Raw genomic sequence first — 21,256 nt, 5'->3', positions numbered from 1 at the left:
CCACTCCCACAGTGACACACCTACTCCAACAAAGACATGCCTACACCAAAAAGGCCAAACCTTCTAACAGCGCCACTCTCTGGGCTGAGTATATACAAACCACTGGCTACTTTATAATAAATCAGGTGTCCATATTAAGTGGACTTATGACTGGAACTTCAATTCCATTGACCAAAATGTTGTTTTGGGGCCAATATCATGGTACTTCTATTACTATGGTGGTACTACTGCTACTACTACTACTACTACTACTACTACTACTACTACTACTACTACTGAATAGTAGTACTGTAATACAGTTTGAGATTCCGGTAGTGGTGCCTCCAGAATCTTCCTTTACTATTTAGGACTGTTTGAGCTATCCTGGACTTTTTATGCTTCCACATTAAGCTGAAAATTGTTCTTTCAATTTCTGTGAAGAATTATGTTAGACTTTTGCTGGGGATTGCATTAAATCTGTAGATTGCTTTTGGTAGGTGTATTAGTCATGGTTCTCTAGAGTCACAGAACTTCTGTAATATCTATATATATTAAGCGAATTTATTGTAATGATTTACAGTCTGTAGTCTGACTAACCTAACAATGGGCAGCTGTGAATGGGGAGTCCAAGAATTTAGTAGTTGGTCAGTCCCACAAGGCTAGTTGTTTCAGCTGGTCTTCTGTATAAGCTATAATCATGAAGCAGGTTCCAACAGATGTGCTGGCAAGTAATTACAAGCAGGGGAAGAAGAGTCTTCCTTTTTCCATTGGCTTTATATAGGCCTCCAGCAGAGGGTGTGGCTCAGATTAAAGGTGTGAATACCACTCCTGTATCTGGAACTTGCTTTGTCCCAGGCTGTCCTTGAACAAAGAGACCAGCTTGCCTTTGTTTCCTGGGATTAAAGGCATGTTCTGCCCTGCCTGGGCCGAATATTTTCATAGCTATTATTCCTCAATATCTCCATGTCAAGATCGGGTTCAGAAGCCTGGGTCTTCCAGCCTCAAGATCTGGATCACAGGTGTGCTCTCCATTTCTGGATTGTAATTCATTCCAGATGTAGACAAGGAATAGCCACCATAGTAGGATAACAGTTTTCAGCACATCAATACATCTTCTGATATCTTATTTAATTTCTTTCTTCAAAGACTTGAAGGTTTTGTTATACAAGTCTTTCACTTGATTGGTTAGAGGTACCCCCAAGATATACTGTATTATTTGATTTGAGGCTATTGTGAAAGGTACTGTCTTCCTCAGTCTGTCATTTGTATATAGGATGTCTAATGGTTTTTGTGAATTAGCAATTGAATTTTTACTTGTGTAAATCTGTCCTCTTGCTCTTAAATGTTCAGTGCTCACCAGAAAAGGGATTTAGTTAGGGAACTGAAGAGCAGTTTTTGTTTATTTTCTGTTTTCTCATTCAGATACTGAGTTTTATGATGCCTAGACATGAACTTATGATTTTATTAAATATTCCTGTTTTTGTTACCTTATTTTTTTCTTAACAAAACTGTATGGTGCTTTTGGTTGTCACTGAGCTCAACCTTTTAATCTTTACTTCAACTCTTCCCACCCTGGGTCTTTGACATGGCCTTGCTCCATGGTGATTCATCTTCAATGTCCAGTTCAATGACCACCTTCCCAAAAAATCCTCAATCATTGGGTCAGTCAGAGTAAATGACTAAACTCCCAAGGCCCTTGGAAGAGGTCACTCTGTTTCTAGAGATCCCTAAGAATGAATTATATGAAATTCACTAATCCCTTCAGAATATAGGGTAGACATATCTTCTAAACCCTGCAGGGAAAGGGCAATCCCTCAATTCCCCTAAATGGTCACTTTCTTCTCACTGGCTTTCAGGCTGTAAAAAATCTCTATATGACCCTGAAATGTCAACTTTTGTTTTGTAGATGGGTAGAGAAAGTTAAATAGTCCTGCAATTTCCAACTTGTCTGGCTTGGTAGTTTCTGAAGAATCTAAGAACAAATAATTTGCATACTGTAGATCTACCTCCTGGAAGATACCCTTCCTGAAATCCCAATGCAAACCAACTCCAGCTGAGGTACATCCCAGGGGTCTTTTAGGAGAAAACCTTTTTCTGTCTTCCCCAAAGACCCCCAAAGTTCTTACAGTTCTTCTACTTACCATGAATCTCATCTTGAAGATGACTCTTATTTTTTCCTAGCAGATGGGATTAGGGATGCAGTCAGGAGCTGAGTGATCTATAAAAGGCTAAGGTACTCTTCAGTCTCACGTCATCTATTGCTTCTTGACAGCATAAATGTACAAGGTCATCCTCCAGGATCCCGGAAAGCATCTTATGATTTAATAAACACTTGTATTATGGTTACTGTGGGTGATGCTCTGTTGTCAATATTCAACAGATAGGAACTATTTCACCCCAGTGCATCCTCAGACCCTCTCTCTGGTGGCTAATTGGCCATCACCATGAGCTACACAGTCATAGAGATAGCAAGGCAAACCTTAGGTGTACTGGATATTTTGCCTCTTTTATCCACAGTAAAAGCCTTCCTCTTACCCATACCATGGAGTGGTCATCTCAGTAGTTCCTGTAACACATCCTGTTCTCATACATCTGGTGCCAAAACCCATGCATAACATCCTTATGCCCAACTCTCCATCTATAACACATCCTGAAGGGATCTCCTTAAAAATAATTAGATGATACTTGCAAAACAGGGACCAACCAACGTCTTTCACAATTAGTGGCTATAATGACAATAATGAAAATAAAACAACAACAAACCCCCAAACCCCAAAACTATGTTCACTGAGTGAGTTATCTGTGGAGCTTGTGAGATCTGATAATTGAGCAGAAGATTGTCTACAATGGCCTTAGTGTGTATATATATATATATATATACACACACACACCAAGAAAAATATATATTTCCTTCCTAAGTTCTGGCACTATCTCAGGAGTGTTTGTATGTCTGTTCATATGGAATCTTCATCTGTTAGCTGTTGCAGTATGGGGTAGAATGCTGTTGAACCAGAGGTCTTACCAAAAGAGTCTTAGAGACCCGTCTGGACAGAAGGCTCAGCCAAGGTGCATTTGTGTCTCTGGTTGTTTTTCTTCTCTACAGAGACCTTGTGTTCCATATAGTCTATTATCTACAATAGCCACATGGTGATTTTGAATGAGTGAATTTATAAAGTAAGCCAAAGTAAAAAAAAAAAAAAAAGTAGATAAATAGGTAGATAAGTAGATAGATAAATAGGTATGTAAATTAAGTGCTGCCATAAACATCCAGCAGAAATTGACAGAGGAAGCCATAGACAGATAGTCAGCTAGAGTTCTTGATAGAGAGAAGGATTTTTGGCAAAGCAGTTTTCCCGAGTGAGAATTCCAACCAAAAGAATAGCTAACAGCAGAAAGCTAACTCAAGACATGGAGGGTTACAGACACCCAGCACAAACTAACTGGGGAAATGCTGTGAGGATGGCCAGGTGGAGTTCCCAGCTAAGAGAGTCTCTAAGAGAGCAGGTGTCCCCTTGGATGAGGCTTCCAAATAAAGCACAAATAGCAGCAGATAGAAATTACATAATAAAATTGGGTGCTCACAATATGAAATAGAAACTGGCTAGGGAATTTGAAAAAGTCGTGTGGGGTTTCTAATTAAGCCTTTTCTCCTTACAGATGACTTTTCCATGTCTGAACTTCTGACCTCTCTTTCTCTCCTCTGGCATTTAAAGCAGGGGATAAATAGTGGTACCTTCTGTTGGAAGTGGTTTACTTTCTAGCTGTTCTCAAGAACACAATGTCTTTATTCTTGTGGTAATTTGTTATTCTCTTCCCTGTCAGAGTTAGCAGTAGGCAGCCCATCCCATGACAGGTCCTTTGAGAACACTGTGACACACAAGCAGACTTGGGTCTGAAATGGGGAAGGAACCAACCTCACTTTTTTTTTAATTTTAAAATTTTATTTATTTATTTATTATATGTAAGTACATTGTAGCTGTCTTCAGACACACCAGAAGAGGGCGTCAGATCTTGTTATGTATGGTTGTGAGCCACTATGTGATTGCTGGGATTTGAACTCAGGACCTTTGGAAGAGCAGTTTGGTGCTCTTAATCACTGAGCCATCTCTCCAGCCCCCAACCTCACTTATAAATCCAGCCTCTTAGTGAACTCAATCAGTACATGAAAATTTAGCAATCTTGGTAGTTTGAATGAAAAGGGCCCCTATAGGTTCAGGGAGTGGCACTATTAGTAGATGTGGTCTAGTAGATGAGGATCCTCTCCAAGAATCCTCAACCAACATTTCATCAGTAAATTGTGGGGCCCTACAATTTTGCCTTGGTCCATGATTGATTATTGACAGGAACAGTTTTCTGTAGGTGGAGTCCCAGTAATTGTGGCCATTGTGAGTTCATGACTGCAATGCCTATGTTGTGTCCAGACACGTCTCAGTCCCACTTCCTGTCTTCCAGCTTTTACATTCTTCGCATCCTCTTCTCAGCAATGTTCCCTGGACCTCAGAGGGTGTGGTAGAGAGGCCTTGTTCCCTGAGGCTCAGAGGGTATGGTAGAGAGGCCTTGTTCCCTGAGGCTCAGAGGGTATGGTAGAGAGGCCTTGTTCCCTGAGGCTCAGAGGGTATGGTAGAGAGGACTTGTTCCCTGAGGCTCAGAGTATGGTAGAGAGGCCTTGTTTAGGGCTGAACTCTAATCTGTCACTTATCTTGGCATCTTGGGCAACTATGAATCTCTCTATTCATAGAGACTTCTCAAAAGCTGGGAGTAGCTTTTGTTTATGGGTAGCAGAAGACATTAAGATTACAATTCAATTCTTTTCAGTTTAGCTAAACAGCAGTAAGAAGTCCCATGTCAGACATTTGACCTGTCCAGACATGAATTATTAACTGGTTTACAGTACAGGCATGGATTCTATCCTGTGGAACAGTTCTTAGTATAAACAGAGAGCATTTGGTTGTCCCATAACAGCTGTACCAGTGTTGCTCAGGTGGGCAAATCTTGCCTAGCCCAGTGTTTTCATAGTTCATAAGGTTCACAGCCAGATAAGACCATAGATGCTTCTTGACACCCTAGAAACCTTCATAGTTTCTCCCACCACTTTAAATAATTGGGGTAAAAGTCCAGCTCCAAATTGTTTTCTCAGAGATGTGTGATGTCTTCAGCCATAGGATCACATTCTCTTGTTTGATGTGTTATAAGGAAGACTGATTAGAATGTATTTTTTGAGGGACATTCCTGACCACAATTCCTACAGAAGGTATACCATATCTGGCATACCTGGCACTGGGAGTTTTGTTTAGTGACCCATTGCTTCTGAGAGTAGCATTGTTTAGTCATGTAGACTCTGCCACTTCAGTATCTCTCTTATATACTTTAACTGGGTTATAAGATAGTGGATTTCCATATGACTTTTCACACCCCCTTCATTTTGGTTAACTCACATCCCTTTGTCTCTTCAGTCCCCTTGCCTCCTATTTAATCTTTTTACGCTCAATATTATCTGTCTCTGGCTCACTAGGAGATTAGCCATCCCTTCCTCATCTTCAGGGAGAAGATAACATTTCAAACCTGTTTCTTTGGTGGCAATAAAGAGGGACTGGAATCTTGATTAAGGACCTACTGTGTTTCCCGGAAAAAGACATGAAGTGGCTGGCATCCTCGATGACACAGAAGAGCCTGAAAGTCATGCGCTCTTTGGTATTGAAACATCACTTTAGGCTCATTCTTTCCTTGAGGTCTGGGACTCTTGGTCGTCCTTGCACTTGTGCAGGCCTCCTGACCTCTGGTCCAGAAGGCATGTATTTGTTGGAGGATTCAGACACCAAGGAGCCTTCCTAAGCCCTCTCCCTAACTTACAAGTTAACCTGCTGGTAAAAGTTAATGAGTAATGGATTCAGTTCCACAGCTGATATTATCTTTCCACCATACCTCAGATGTTTGAAGGAGACTTGTTTGGGCATCTAAAATTTCATAAAGCTGATTTTGTTCAGGAGTGTGGATTTAGATCTTATAGGTCTCAGAGCAGTATATGCTAAGCTTGCTTGTGACAGAATTGATGATTGTGATAAGGGGATAAATTTTACTCATGTAGCTCTTTGGGACCTGGGTTTCCATTGACTCTAGATGATGCTTGGAGAGCTATTGTCAATATTTAATCAGGATAAGCAGGATTCAGCTCTCAAAGCTACACTTAGGACTTGAGTTTGCAGGCTCTTGTTGGGAGTCAAGGAAAGTCCCTGGCATGAGCTTTAAGGGCAAGATTACATACCTGCTTTCTCAGAGTTAGTGATGGGGATTCAGATGAATGTATTGGGCTATACAGTACTCCAGGTCCCTGTGTTTTTAATACTGTGTTGGGAAATTGAATCTGAGCTTGGAAAAGAGGGAGCATGACTGGAAAATTTAGTCCTTACTTTCCAACTTGACCTTCCTGGTTCTTCTTATTGTTCCCATTGTTCTGCCTACCTACTCTACCCAGCTGGTGCTCAGCGTCAACCAAGTGAAGGCCTCACAGAAATGTGACCGTCTCCCTCCAAAAAGATTCTTTCTAGGGATCTGCTCTCCCCGGGAGTGGATCTTCTGATTTCAGAGCTAAGAGGATTCTTGCAGGCTGTCAAACTAGGGCAGCACTAGGTAGTTTGTAGTTTGCCTGGATTCCTGACCCATGTGTCCTCTGGTCTCATAATCTCTCGTTGTCCCTCTATTAGAACTCTCAGAGCTGTGATGGTACTCCGCCATCCCCAACAGCTTTCTGCCATGCTGGATCTCAAAGCACACTTCCTCAAAGGACTTAAGGAATCAGTGATGCCAATTACTGATCTATGTGTTCTAAGCAAAGGGTTTAGGGCTTTATCTTTCATTTCATATTTTCAGGGCTTTTATTATTTGAGTAACTTAATCTGATGGGTGAAGATCGAGACATGCACAAGCCCTATAACAATCATTTAAGGTCATAAGCCACTTAGTGACCAAGTTGGGATGAAAACCAAGAGTGACCTGAGTTTGCACTGCTTCCTTGGCTACTGTGTGCCACCATTTCAAGAGGAAAGGACTAAAAGAACTTCATTTTAAAATATTTTTGATTATTTTATTTATTTTTTATGTGTGTGAGTCTTTTGTCTGCATGTACGATTGTACACCAATATATGCAGTGCCCCTGGAAATCAGAAAAAGGGTTTCAGATTCCCTGGGAAAGAAGTGATGGACAGTTGTGAGCCCCAATGTGGATGTTGGGAATCCAACCTGGGTCCTCTGGGAAAGCAGCCAATGCTCTTAATCACTGACATATCCATCCCCAATGACTTTATTTTATATTTACTACAGCCACAAAAGGAATGCGTAAATACATCATTATTCTTATAAGATGGTACTCAGAAAAGGCTGCATTGCCCCTGAGGAACAATCGCTGTTTCCTACTGCTTTTCCCCACCCTGTGAGTAACTGAAACCATTGGCCCTTACCTGATTTCTCCCTCTCCACTTTAACACATGCATACCTATATGCAGGAAACACAAGCTTCTCGGGCTGTTGTGTGGTAAATGGAATCACACATATGGATGCTATCTTGACATTACTTTCCCATCACAATCTATCCTGACCCTCTTCTCATGACTCTAAGCAGTTTCTTTCATTGCTTTATACCACAGCCCCATATTTCATATCGTGAATGTGCTCTGCTTTCCCATTTCTGGTCATTCCCTGGATGGTGAATATTTAAGTTGCAATTCATGATCTTTATGCTTCAGTGAAGATCCTTGGGCAGAACTCCTTGTATACTTCAATGAACATTTTTGAAGGGGAGTGGAATTGTGTGATAGAGCATCCAAATGAAAAAAAAATAATAGACACCGACAAATGCTTCTCCAAACTAGTTTTAAAAGCTGATAACATTTAAAGGGATTGTTATCCTATGTTTGGGGGGAAATCAGAGTCTCCTGATAGAGGTAAGTGAGCTTCCTGTCCTGGAGGTGGCCATACTGAAATCTGATCTGCTGCCTACCTTAGTGAGAGGCAATTAATTGCATTATAGCAGGTGCTTCTACTTTCTGCTCCCTGGAGTCACTTCGTGAGTGTGACACAGGTCCAGAGACCACCTTCTCCAAAGACTTCTTGGGATCTATAAGCTTCATAAAGGAGACAGAATAGCCAGCCAGCAGCCAATCCCGAGCTTGGGTCTAGGGCTTAGCAGCAGTGGCAGAGCCAAGTCAGGCTCCTTTCCGGCAGGCTGGGTAGAAGAAGGCAGCCTGAGCCAAGAACCAGACCACAGGCACAGTCTGCAGGGAGAGCACCCACAGCCACCGAGGTGGAGTCCGGTACATTTCAGCTGCATCTCCCAGGAACAAGTCTGGACTGGCTTCCATGTTATTTTTTTCCTCCCTTTTGGCTTTCAAGTTATAATAGATGAATTTCAGAATTAAGGAAACCCTCTAGCAAATATGCAAATGGTTTTAATTTGAGGTGTAACAGACAGGTGGAATTATTACTCTAAAGTGAGCACTTTGTTCTTCCTTTACAACTAAGAGCTCAAAATCAAGGTTATTATTATTTTTTCCTATAGAAATGGAGCCTTTTGTATCTGGTGGTCATTGTTGGCTATTGGAGAAGGAAGTATTCAAGGAGAAAATCTTAATAAGAAACTTTAGTTTGTTTTGCTTTTGAATCTCACACCAGTTCCTCTATGTGTTTATTAGGAATGAACTAGGCTGTGGCTTGCAGGGGAGGTGGGTCAGTCCTAGGCAATAGAGGAAGACAACCCCAGCCTGGCTCCCCAGAGCTTATTTTGGTATTTCCTTGTCTATTTATCTTTCTTCTGTTTGGAGGGACACTCTGTTCTGCCAGGGGAATGGACCCTGACCACGTAACTGGCATGAAGATATTGAACGGTTAAAAGCAAGAGTTTCAGAGTTGGACAGGTTGTAGATTTAGAGCCTGGTTTCCTTCCCCCATATGCTGCACCTTTGAAAACCTTAACTACATAAGACTCAATTACCTGCAGAGTGAACCTAAGCAGAATCTGTTCCATTTTGGCAGGGTGTAAAACACAACAATGTAGCACACTACCGTTTAAGACTCTACTGCAGAATGTTGAACAGTATTGCTACTATACTGGAACGTTCCAACCCACCCACAACAGGGTGGGTCACATTACAGTCCACATGCGGTGTCTGCAGAGGGGGGAAGTTATATGGAGCTAAGAGAAAGTCCAACCATGGTTCTTAGCTCTGAGGAGTTCTAGAAGTAAAGAAAACAACCTTTTATTGGAAAGTGATAGTTTAAATAGAATCAAACTGAGTATTCAATAAAATGCTAATTGGGTGAGGCAGGTGATCAGAAAAATTGAAACTCTGGCAAGAGTACTTTCTTTCAGTTTATCTAGGATGGGGCCCTCAATTCTTCATATTCCAAAGAGCTTGACAATTTTGTTTTCCTTTTATTCAGAGAAGGTTGCCAGGGTTCAGAAGCTTGAAGCAAGTCGTTCAAGGTGACAAAGGGAAGAGATAGGCTAGAGTTTGCATTTGAAACTCTTCCACTGAGGACAGGTCTGAGCTGACCTTGAAAGAAGGGTGGGTGGGCTTTGAGAGGTAACAGGGATATACTTCTGAGTCTGCTGTCTCCTTTTTCTCCATCTATCTATCTATCTATCTATCTATCTATCTATCTATCTATCTATCTATCTATCTATTTACTTTACATCCTGATTGTAGTGTCCCTCTCCACCCAGTCCCTCCCTTATGTAGCCCCTCCCCCATACTCCCTCCCTTTGTTCTTTGAGAAGGGAGAACCCTCGTCCTTATACAAACCCACCTTGGCACATTAAGTTACTGCAGGACTAGGCACATCTACTCCCACTGAGGCCAGACAAGGCAGCCCAGTTAGGAGAGCAGGATCCACAGACAGGCAACAGTCAGGGACAATCCATGCTCCAGTTGTTGGGGAACCTTCATGAAGTCCAAGCTGCACATCTGCTACAAGTATATGTGTGTATGTGGGGAGGGGGGCTGGCTATGCCCAGCCTATATATGCTCTTTGGTTGTTGGTTCAGTTTCTGGGAACACTCAAGGGTTCAGGTTAGTTGACTCTGTTGGTCTTCCTATAGAGTACCTAGCCCCTCTGGATCTCTCAATCCTTCCCCCAACTGTTCCACAAGACACCCTGAGCTCCTTAATGTTTGGCTGTGGGTCTCTGTGCTAGTATACGCGCAGGATACCATCTTTTTCTATTTTCTGTGAAGCTTCACGAAGACAGGGTCACCTCAGGAAATCTCCCATCCAGCCCCACGTTCAGGTGCTATTCTGTTGCATTCTGTAGCTACTGTGAACTGGGTTCCTGGAACAGAAACTGAGGGATGGATTGGGGAAATAGCGAAAAGAAGGAGGGCCAGGACGATAGTTTACCGATCGAGGCCCCAAACTTTAATGGCACACAGACCATTTAACAGTTTGGGCAAGCCCCTTCCCCAAGACTCGCGGCTGAGTTCCGGGGAAGTCTCTGGTGGTTCTTGGCTCCACTGCTCAGGCAGCTGGGTGGGTCACCTGCTTAATTCAGGAATTTGTAGACCTGGAGGAATAATGAACTTCACCTTCAATCTGAGCACTCCACCCTAGGTAGAGCAGGATCCTGAATAGCACAGGAATCCCTGCTCAACAAAGTCTGGGAGAGGAAGTTCATTTTGATCAATGTCGAGTTCCTACCAAGTGGCATGACACCCCAATATGGCTCTGTACAGGTTTCCTGGGTGAATTAGTGTCCATCTCACTCTATTTGGAGTCCTGCCTGGCTACAGGAGGTGGCTGCTTCAAGCTCCATATACCCCACTACTAGGAGTCTCAGCTAGGGTCATTCTCATAGACTCACTGGAGCCTCCCTCATCCCAGGTCTCTGGCACATCCTAGAGATACCTAAACCCTCAGCCTCTGATTTCCATTCACTCTCCTGCCCTTTTCCCCCAGCTCTGCCCACACCTGATCCTCTTTCCCACTCTTCTCCCTATCCCTTCTCCTATTCAGTTTCCTCCCTCCATCAACCTCAGATGACTCAAGCTCCTCTCTTGGCCTTTCTTGTTACTAAGCTTCTTTGGATTTGTGGATTGTAGCATGGGTATCCTGTACTTTATAGCTAATATCCACATATAAGTGAATACATGTTCTTTTGGGTTTGGGTTACCTTACTCAGAATATTTTCTAGTTCCATCCATTGCCTGCAAATTTAATATTATCTTTTTTTATAGCTGTATAGTATTTCATTGTATAAACAATCCACTTTTTATTTTTTTATACATTCTTTGGTTGAGGGACATCTGGGTTTTGTTTGTTTTTTGTTTTGTTTTGTTTTTCTTGTTTCAGGGTATTATGAATAAAGTTGTTATGAACATAGTTGAGCAAGTGTCCTTGTGGTATGTTAGAACACTTTTGGGGGTTTATGCCCAGGATTGGTATATCTGAGTCTTGAGGTAGAACTTTTTTTTTTTTTTGAGGTAGAACCTGTTGTGATCATAAAAAGAGAAAGAGGCTAGAAAATATGGTATATGGTGGCGTGGGGGAAGGGGATTCCTCAATGGGCCCATGCTGAGTCATCCCTTCCCTCTGAGGGACTAGACCTACACCAGTAGAGTATAGAATAGAGTTTATTCAGAGCATGGGATGGGAGATAAGAGGGTAGTAGAGGCAGAGAAAGGCAGAGAGGAGAGAGGAGAGAAGCAGAGGCCGGCCATGACCATGTGGAGAGAGGCGGGAGGGGAGGAGAGCCCAAGAGGGGGCAAGAGAGAAGCTGAGAGTGAGAGAATGAGAAACACAAGAGATGTAAGGGGGGAGGGGCTGAGCAGCCCTCTTTATAGTAGGCCAGGCCTACCTAGCTGTTGCCAGGTAACGTGGGGTGGAACTTAGACAGAATCCTAACAGAACCAATTAGGTGAGAATTGATTTCCAGAGTGGTTGTACAAGTTTGCACTTCCACAAGCAATGGAGGAGTGCTCCCCTTGCTCACATCTGCGCCAGCTTATGCCTTCGCTTGAGATTTTTATCTTAGCCCTTCTGTTGGGTGTACGGTGGAATCTAAGAGCTGTTTTGATTTGTACTTCAGCACCAAGAAACCAAATAACCCAATTTAAAAATGGGGTGCAGAGGTAAACAGAGAATTCTCAACAAGGATCTCTAATGGCTAAGAAACACTTAAAGAAATGTTCAAAATCCTTAGTCATCAGGGCACCAGGAATTTGCCTTCTTATCAGGCTAGACTCATTCCATAGCGAAGTGGCCACCTGGGGCACTCCCTCAGGGAAGATGAGCATTTGCACTGCTGTCTACCCAGGAGAATTTGCATGTTTGAGAGCCTTGTCTGGTTCAACGTGATGATGTACTATTGGGGACTGAGGACATCCTGGGCCAAGTACTAATTTTGTAGAAGAATAATTGGTTTTGAATCCTCTCCTGACATTGCTTAAGCCCTTAAATTTGGTTAGGTATACTTACTTCTGTAGGTTGCCATTTTTTTATGAAAAATGTTAAAAAGAAATATTCTTTGTTCCATACTGAGTATTAGCTGTTAGAAAAATCCTGAGCTATGCTGATGGGAACTTGATAAAAATCCTTATATGCTTTTGAAATAGCTCAGTGGCAGGGCAATTGTTTAGCATGTATAAGACCCTAGGTATGTATGTGTATACATACACACACACACACACACACACACATCAACAGTAGCAACTACAACAACAAGCATTACTATACTTAATGGCATTAAACGTTTATAGTAGTTTGAGTAAGAATGGTCCCCATAGACTCAAGTATGTAGAGACCAGTTCCTGGTTAATGGTGTTGTTTGGGGCAATTTAGGATGTACAGCCTTGTTAGCGGAAGGATTTGGTTCAAATCTGCTTGGAAACCATGTCCCATGGTGGTTGTCATGGATGTGTTTCTTACATATTTTGTTCAGGGGCTCATAGATTGACCAAACTGCAGCTGCCAATCACAGTATCTTGTTGTCTCCTCATGCTTCTTATATGAGAAGAGCCGAGTTCCTTCATGTTTTCATCCTCTGTTACAACTCAGAAGGCTGATCTTTTAGGCTAGAAGGACTGACTCTCCTTACCTTCTCTTTCTCTGGGCATTTATAGTATCCCTAAGAAGTTGGTGATATTGCATATATTATGAAAAGTGACTTGCTCAAGACCACTCAGAGTCGAAGAATCAAGTGATTTTCCAAGATCAAGTCAGGTCCCACTGGGGGTCCTTTGGAAGATGTCTGGACCATATATCTAGCTTGAGACACTGAACTTTTCTCCTGGGTCATCAATGACTGTGTTTTCCACAACTTAAATTTGTGGGCTCTGCTGATATCCAGCTGGTTATTTGCATAGTATATCTCTGAGAACAATCTCAGGTCCAAACTTCACATTTTATCAGAAGTTGGCTGATTACATGAGGCACTGCTGGCTGATTGCCAAGGATCAGATTGGGCAGATAGGCTTATTTTAAGATGTAAAAATTCTCTAGGCAGCTATTGTCAAGAAAGCTTCAAGATGGACTGCCACATGTTTCCACGGAGACCTTTTTAGGAGGGGAGGGTCTGACTAGTGAGAGTCACTAGAGAAGCATAAGGCTTTAATTTTAATGATTTCCACTTTGAATCCATTTATTCTTAAGCAGTGTTTATTCTCAAACAGTGGCTGACTGGCCACCAGTTCTGAAGCCCACCCCTAGCTAGAACTTAGAGTTGTGGGGTGGTGGGGGGTGGTTAATTAGGGCTGTTTTCTGAGATGCTGAAATCTGGGTGATCACTGAGAAGTGGCAGGCCTGTGGGTCAAATAGGAACTATTTTCTATTGGAAAATGAAAGGGGAATTCACAGATGACAGAACCACTATATTTTGCTGTATATATCTCTAGCAGCATTTTGTCACTTGACCTTGTCTTTAGTAGCAAGAATAGATGGCAACTGCCTGCTATTCATCCCAAAGAGGAAGAAAAAGAAGGGCTGGGGACTCCATGGTTATGTGCCCTAGGCCAGGAAGAGCAAACCTTTCCTATTCAATTGCTTGTGAACTTGAGATACCCGTTGGGCCTTGCTCAGCTCTAAATGTGGAAGATGTAAGATGTGGATGCATGGCTTAGGCCTAGGGAGGCTTTGATTGGCAGCTTGGGGTGGGGTCTCAAATTCAGGAATAAAAGCTGGTGTATTATTCCTCACTTCAGTGCCCTTGGAGGATTCTGCTATTTCTCAAGCTTCATGGACTGTCAGTAGAAGGAAGAAAAGACAAAAGCTCTATCTTGGTGTGTTTGTTCTACTCTAACAGAACACTCAAAGCTGGGCAATTTGTACAGAATAGACATGTATTCAGATCTCAAGGTTGAGAAGTTTAAGATCAAAGCAGTGGTAGGCTGTTGTGTCTCCAAGTGGCTCTGTGACCCTGAGTCCCTGGACATGGCAGAAAACAGGTCAAGCAGAAGGATTTCTCCCAAGGCCATTTTCAAAGAACCCAATCCCATCACTTCATTGCCTCATCGTCTCTTAAAGGCATTAACATCTTTATGTCACGTTGGCAACAACTAGATGTTGGAAGAGAGACAGTTAAGCTACAGCATACTCAGTTCTGCCATTTCCACAGACATACTGCCAGTGCCCATCAAGCTTCTCTGGAGAGTCTTTTCTTTTTCCTGGGCAGTGGGGATGCATTTAGCATCATCCTGGGTTTTCCCTTTTTAGTTATATTCACTTACCCTGGCTTCCTGATTTCTCTTTTTCTCATGCTCCAGTGTTTCCATTTTCTCTTTATCTATTGACTTGGCTCCTAACTTATAACAGTCTTGTGTCCTGAACAGTGCTTCGAGCCTCCTGAGCCATGTCTGAGCTCACAGTAGCCTGACACCGGTGCTGACTTTCCAGAAACACTTGTCGGCCAGGTTTGACCTTCCTGGATGCTGTTGTAAAGATGAGGCAAGCTCACTCCCCTGCCCATGAACCACCCTAAGATCTGCTCTGAGCTGGCTGTGGCTTGGACAGTTCAGGGAGCTGATGGCTGCCTTGTTTCTCAGGATCAGCTGATTTCTGTCCTTAGCCTCATGATGTCAACCACAGATGCTTGTTTTGGCTGCACAAGTTTTTTCTCAGAGGGAAGAAGTGGTTTGGGGTACCAAGTAGACAAGTCTCAGGTTTCCCTTCCTTGGTATTTCTTTATTCCTTCGGTGACAACAAGAATCTGTAGTAGCTGGAAAAACTAAACTCATCACAGAACTTGGAGCTGCTGACTGTGCCCATCTGAAGAGCCATGAAGACTAACATGGTAGCACATTCCTGCAACCCTAGGACCAGGAGGTGAAAACAGAAGGATCAGGAGGTCCGGGCTGGCCTGGACTTCATAGTAAGACCCTGTTATAAAGCAAATAAAGCAAAGCAAAACCAACCAACAAAACAGGCAGAGCGTTAATTCTCTAACAGTGTTGCTAAGGCCAAAATCTTGATTTTTCATTACTATACCTTATGGTCATCATGCAGAGTTGTAAGAGAGTAGAAAAAATCTCCAGGGAAACATCAAACTGAAACCTTAAGGTTATATAGCTCTGCCTCTGCTCTGTGGCTTCACACTAGGTATAGGGCTGAGAGCCTAGTGACTGTTCTCTGGAGCACACAGGAGGCAGGGGAGTACCATTTTCATGCTCACTTACACACAAGCAAAGTGAGGCTAGTTTACTCAAGCATGTATCTTGAGAGGATTCAAACCTGGGAGTAACTTGTCTACTTTTGTTTTCTGTCCCTTAATTTTTTTTTCTACATCCAAAAGGAAATCGTAGTCCCGAAGTTTTAGGATGCTTTCAGGAATCAGAGACTGGATGGAGGCAATCCAACTCCAAGTGAACTCAAAGATGAAAAACAAGCCTCACGTTTTGCATTAGGGCTGTGTTAGAGTAGAGTAGACATACAGAAGCTTATCATTTTCCCCTGGGTACTGTGACTACAGTGTGAGTTGCCATAGCCACACGAATGAACATGTTTGCTGAGAAGCAGCATCAGGACCAATCAGGAGCTTGTGGGAACTAGGGTTAGAGCCTCTACCCGAACAAGATCCCCAGCGGATCCTTGTGTACACAGACACATGCAAGGACTCTGTGTCTGAGGATGGACCCTACACATCTGGGTTTTATGTTTTCAAAGAAGAAATAACTGAAAGGAAGGAGAGTTCATTTACAGCTAAATTCTTCTCTACAGGAGTATAACCTGTCATTATTAAAACAAATTATCCACTCATCACTCGACTGATGACAATCACCAACTCCCACAAATATTTTTTTGTCTTATTTAATGTTCACAGCAAACCCAGGAGGTAAATACTATTTTTTATCCTCATCTCTCACAAAGGAGAGAATGGCATAGACATTAAATAAACTCTTCAAGGTTGACACTACAAGAAAAAAAAAGCCCATTCTTTTGAACAGTAAAGTTTCTCTGAAACCAAATCTTTTGGCACACTTAAGTACTGAGCCTGTGACACAACGCCCAACTTCAAGCCAATGCTTCAGCAATTTTCTAAATTACTCCACAAGATAAGGGCTGGGCCACAGCATAATAAAATAGGTAGATATCTGTGTGAATACTAGAGAGGAAAGCAAGATAATGACTTCTTATTAAATACTTAGACTTGATAGATCTCTGCTTATGTTCTAATTTTTCCATGTTTCAGTTTTATATCTTTTCTGATTTGGTAGAAAGGATTTCATACAGGCATGGGAGCACAAACCTTCTTTGAGAGGGATGAAATAAGTCCTGACCACCTTTCCACCTGTAGAATGTTCCACCAGCACAGAATTTTGTATGTGGTAGCAATACAATAAATGTCCTGTGAGTATAGAACAGCTGGGAACTCCAAGCCCTTTCCAGGAATGCCCCTTTCAATTTTTCCTCAGGATTTTCAGGCTGATAGTTCAGGGGCTGGTGAGTGAATCATTTGTCAGAGATTTGCTTTGTTAGCACAAGGATCCGAGTTCAATCTCAGAAGCCATGATAAAAAGAAACAGACAAAACAAAACAAACAACAATAAAAACTAGGCATATAGAGCACACACACATCCATATATGCACACATACACAGACATATACACATATATCACACACATATGTATACATACACACACGATTATATACATACCACGTGTACACATATATACACCCATTACACACACACACACACACACACACACACACACACACACACACACAAATCAAAGGCTTCATTTGAATCAGGACTCTACAGGTCCCTCACAGAGACCATGATAATATTCTACCAGATTTCTTAGGCTCTTTGTATTTACACTGTGTTTTACTACAGAGATTTCCTCTTCAGCATTTGGTGGTCAGACTGGATGATTCTTATTCTGCTGCAGTCCTGAGCAGGATAAAGAATGGGCCAGTTGTTTGTTGCTGCAGGAGAATTCCATTCCAGAACAGTGACCTTTCTTAGGGGAGGAAAGGCTAGACTATGGAGTCCTACAGGTTTATGTTGGCATTTTGGTCACGTAAATTATTAACTTGGGCCTTTGATTTTCTCGGAATCTGTTTCTCATCTGGAAATAGGATAACAACACCTTCCTTATTGCTTGTGTTCTAGTTTGCTTTCTGCTGCTGTGATAAAGACCATGTCCAAAAGGACTTGGGGAGGAAGGGGTTTGCTTTACTTTGCAGACTGCAATCTGTCAAGTCAGGGCAGGAACACAAGGCAGGAACCTGGAGGCAGGAACTGAAGTAGAGACCACACAGGGACACTTCTCCCTAGCTTACTAGTCATGGCTTGCTCAGTTGCTTTCTTATATAACCTAGGACTACCTGCTCAGAGAAGGCAGGGTACTGGGACCTCCAACATTCACCGCTTGCCTATCTGATGAAGACATTTTCTCAGTTGAGGTCTCCTCTTCCCAGATGACCAGAGCTTGTGCCAAGTTGACAAAAAACTAACCAGCATAGCTGGGTATAGGGAACGAATGAAATAGAGGCTGGTTGCAGTCTAACAGGATCTGATACACCAGAAAGAACAGCTGGGGTGTGGGGCACATTAGTAGAGGCAGAATAGTGAAGTAACAAAGACTTTCCTGAGACTTTTATGCCATTGACAATATTATTTTCTTAGTCGGGGTTTCTATGACTACAAAAACATCATGACCAAGAAGCAAGTTGGGGAGGAAAGGGTTTATCTGCTTACACTTCCATGTAGCTGTTCATCACCAAAGGAAGTCAGGACTGGAACTCAAGCAGGTTAGGAAGCAGGAGCTAATGCAGAGGCTCTGGAGGGATGTTTCTTACTGGCTTGCTTCCTCTGGCTTGCTCAGCCTGCTTTCTTATAGAACCCAAGACTACCAGCCCAGGGATGATACCACCCACAAGGGGCCCTCTCCCCTTTATCACTAATTGAGAAAATGCCCCACAGTTGGATCTCATGGAGGCAACTTCCCCAACTGAAGCTCCTTTCTCTGTGATAACTCCAGCCTGTGTCAAGCTGACACACAAAACCAGCCAGTACACTTATCCTTCCAAATAAAGTTTTGTGTTTCAACATCTTGGGGAATTTGGGGAAATTTTGGTTGCTCTGGGATGTGGGAAGGAGTTTGGACTTCTGGAATAATACCAGATGTGCTCTTCTCCTGATCAATGCAACAGCCAACCAAGTAACCAACCAAACCAAAACAGCTTCCCCACCAAGGATTAAATAGGTGTTCACAGGGTGAAGCCCATGCTCTAAATGTTGAGCTTTTACTTTATTGGTTTGTGTACTTTTGGTTTCTAAACTATATCCCAGAAAGGTTAGGGTGCTTGCCCAATGTCACAAAGTAAGTGGTCAGAGTCAAACTCAAGTTGAACCTGGCACTAGAGTCTAGGTCTGGACTATATTGCTTTATGTGGAAGTAGAGCTAATTTTGGGGAAGGTGAAGCCCCTGCTCTCTTTTACTTGGTCTGAGAAGGGCGGAAATGAATCCTCCATGGTCTTCAGTGGGAGTGGGAGCAGATCCTGTAGTGCAGGTCTTCATGGCTACTACATGATCAGGCTCACTCAGTCTTCCACACATGGCCTCCTCCAGTTAATCGCTGAGCTCCTGTTTCTCAGCCAAGATCCTGGGGGTAGCAAAAATGGCTGCCCATCAAGCAAGATGGTGGCCCTCCCTTGTTGGTCCATCTGGAAGGGAAATAAAGGTTTGGAGAATAGCATCCAGATCCATGGAAGCCTTGAGTCTTCTGTTTGCCTTCTTATGGACACAGGAACAGAAAGAATGCTTTAGCCTTTGAGCTTGGCCGCCAACGCATGCCTCAAACTCTCCAGAAAGAAGTATAAAGGGGCTGTCCTGAGATTCTATCTGTCTGTGCCTAGTTCGACCTAGTAAATTCAGTGGCACAAGGGACAAGGTGCTCCTGGGAATCTGGCTCCTCACACTGACATTGGAAACTGGCCCATGAGGCAAAAGTGGGTTCTGGGAGCTGAATAAGAAGCTGATGGAGCTGGGGGCTCAGAGTTCTAATCTGCCACAGCCATTTCCAGAGGGGACCCCTTCTCTGCTCCCCACATCTATTATGGCTCCCCCAAGGCCCAGACTTCAGTGCAGTTCAGAAGAATGTCCTGACTGCATTTTTTTTTTTTCAGTCAGAGGCTGGTATGTAAAAGGATAGACCAAGACAGGTTTGGGAGGGAGCCCATCCTGACCTTCCTCAGGCTATTTCCCATGTGCTGTCTCAGGGTGTGGGGAGCAGGAAGCTAGTGGGGAAGGAAGAAACTCAAGTGGCTTACTCAGTGCAGGAGAGTGCTGACAGCTGACAGCGAAGGCCTCTGAGTGAGTGAGCGCTCTCACTTGCCTGACCAAAGGCTTAAGTGGGAACAGAAGGGGTACTCTTGGGAAAGCAGGATGTCAGGTCACATTGACAAGCCTTACTATGTTCCCAGTCTCTGGAAGTCTCTTTGGAATATAGAGCAAGCAGAAGAATGTCTACAGCACTTCAGACCCACAATCCCTCCAAGCCACCACTCTTTAATAACAATAACACAGGAAGACTGTGCTTACTCTTTGCCAAGGCCCATGTGTCTCATGACTCTTTAAGTCTGTCAGAAGGCTGGCAATGCAGCTCAGCTGCTCCAGTGACTGCCTTGGCTGCACAGAGCTCTGAGTTCACTTATCACAGCTGTACCACAGAACCTGGGAGATGGAAGTAAGAGCATCAGAAATTCAAAATCGACCTTGGCTACAAAGAGAGACTGAAGGTAGCCCAAGATGTATGACATACTCTTTTACCCCTCAATAAATTTAAAAAAGAGAGAGTGGGGGGGTTAAATGACTGTTAAAAGTTTGTTTTGTTCAAAACAAAACTTTGGGTGACTTAAAATGGGCACACACTCCTTGGGTTCACCCGCCTTGTGCCTCCCTACCAGGGAATCAGCTTTTTTATTGGCCTATAACCCGCAAAGGAGTAGAGGTGAGTTCATGCACAGGAACTCAGGTGGTCATCTGCCCTCTCTGGTGAAGAGTGGTCCCCCTATTGGGATAAGTCATTCTGCTTTTTGACTCAATTTCTTCATCTGTAAAATGAGGCCAGACTTGACTGAACTCCAAGTTCTCTGCTCTGTGAATTAAGATCTTCAGATAATTTTCAAAAGAAACAAAAACCAATGGCATCTTATTCAGACATGAAGAAAAATGAAAACTTCAGGAAAGTAAGTAGAGCCCGAAAATATTTTAAATGAGGTAATCCAGGCTCAGAAAGACACATAAAGTATGTCCTCTCATGCGTAGGTCCTAAGACTCTAAATGTCAGTTAGATTTCCAGGTGGGACTACACAGAGAGAGAGAGAGAGCTCAGAAAGCTAGAAAGAGGTGTGTATGATTAGGGCTGGGTGAGATGATAGAACAAAGTATGTGTGTGTGTGTGTGTGTGTGTGTGTGCCAGAAGACAAGGTGTTGTTCCTCAGGTGCTGTCCGCCTTGCTTGAGACAGGTTCTCTCACTGCTTTTGAACTCACCAAGCTGACTAGGCTGGCTGGCCAACAATGCTCAGACCTCCTCAGCTCGAGATTACAAGGGCACACCATCATACTCAGCTTAGATGTGAATGCTTAGGGATCCCCTGAGATCATCATGTGCTGCAGTAGTTAGGGTCTGCTGAAGTAGATGATCTATCTCTAAGTCCCTTCCTAGTCCTAAATATATCACCAATCAAATTGATCAAAACCCTTCTTGAATGTCCATGTTCAATATACAGGAGCAGGATACTTTTGGGTTTATTTATTTATTTATCTATCCGTAAAAACCTTCTCCACATGTT

This window comes from Apodemus sylvaticus, chromosome 7, assembly GCF_947179515.1.
Source record: "Apodemus sylvaticus chromosome 7, mApoSyl1.1, whole genome shotgun sequence".
Lineage (NCBI taxonomy): Eukaryota > Metazoa > Chordata > Mammalia > Rodentia > Muridae > Apodemus > Apodemus sylvaticus.
This window is presented reverse-complemented; position numbering follows the sequence as displayed.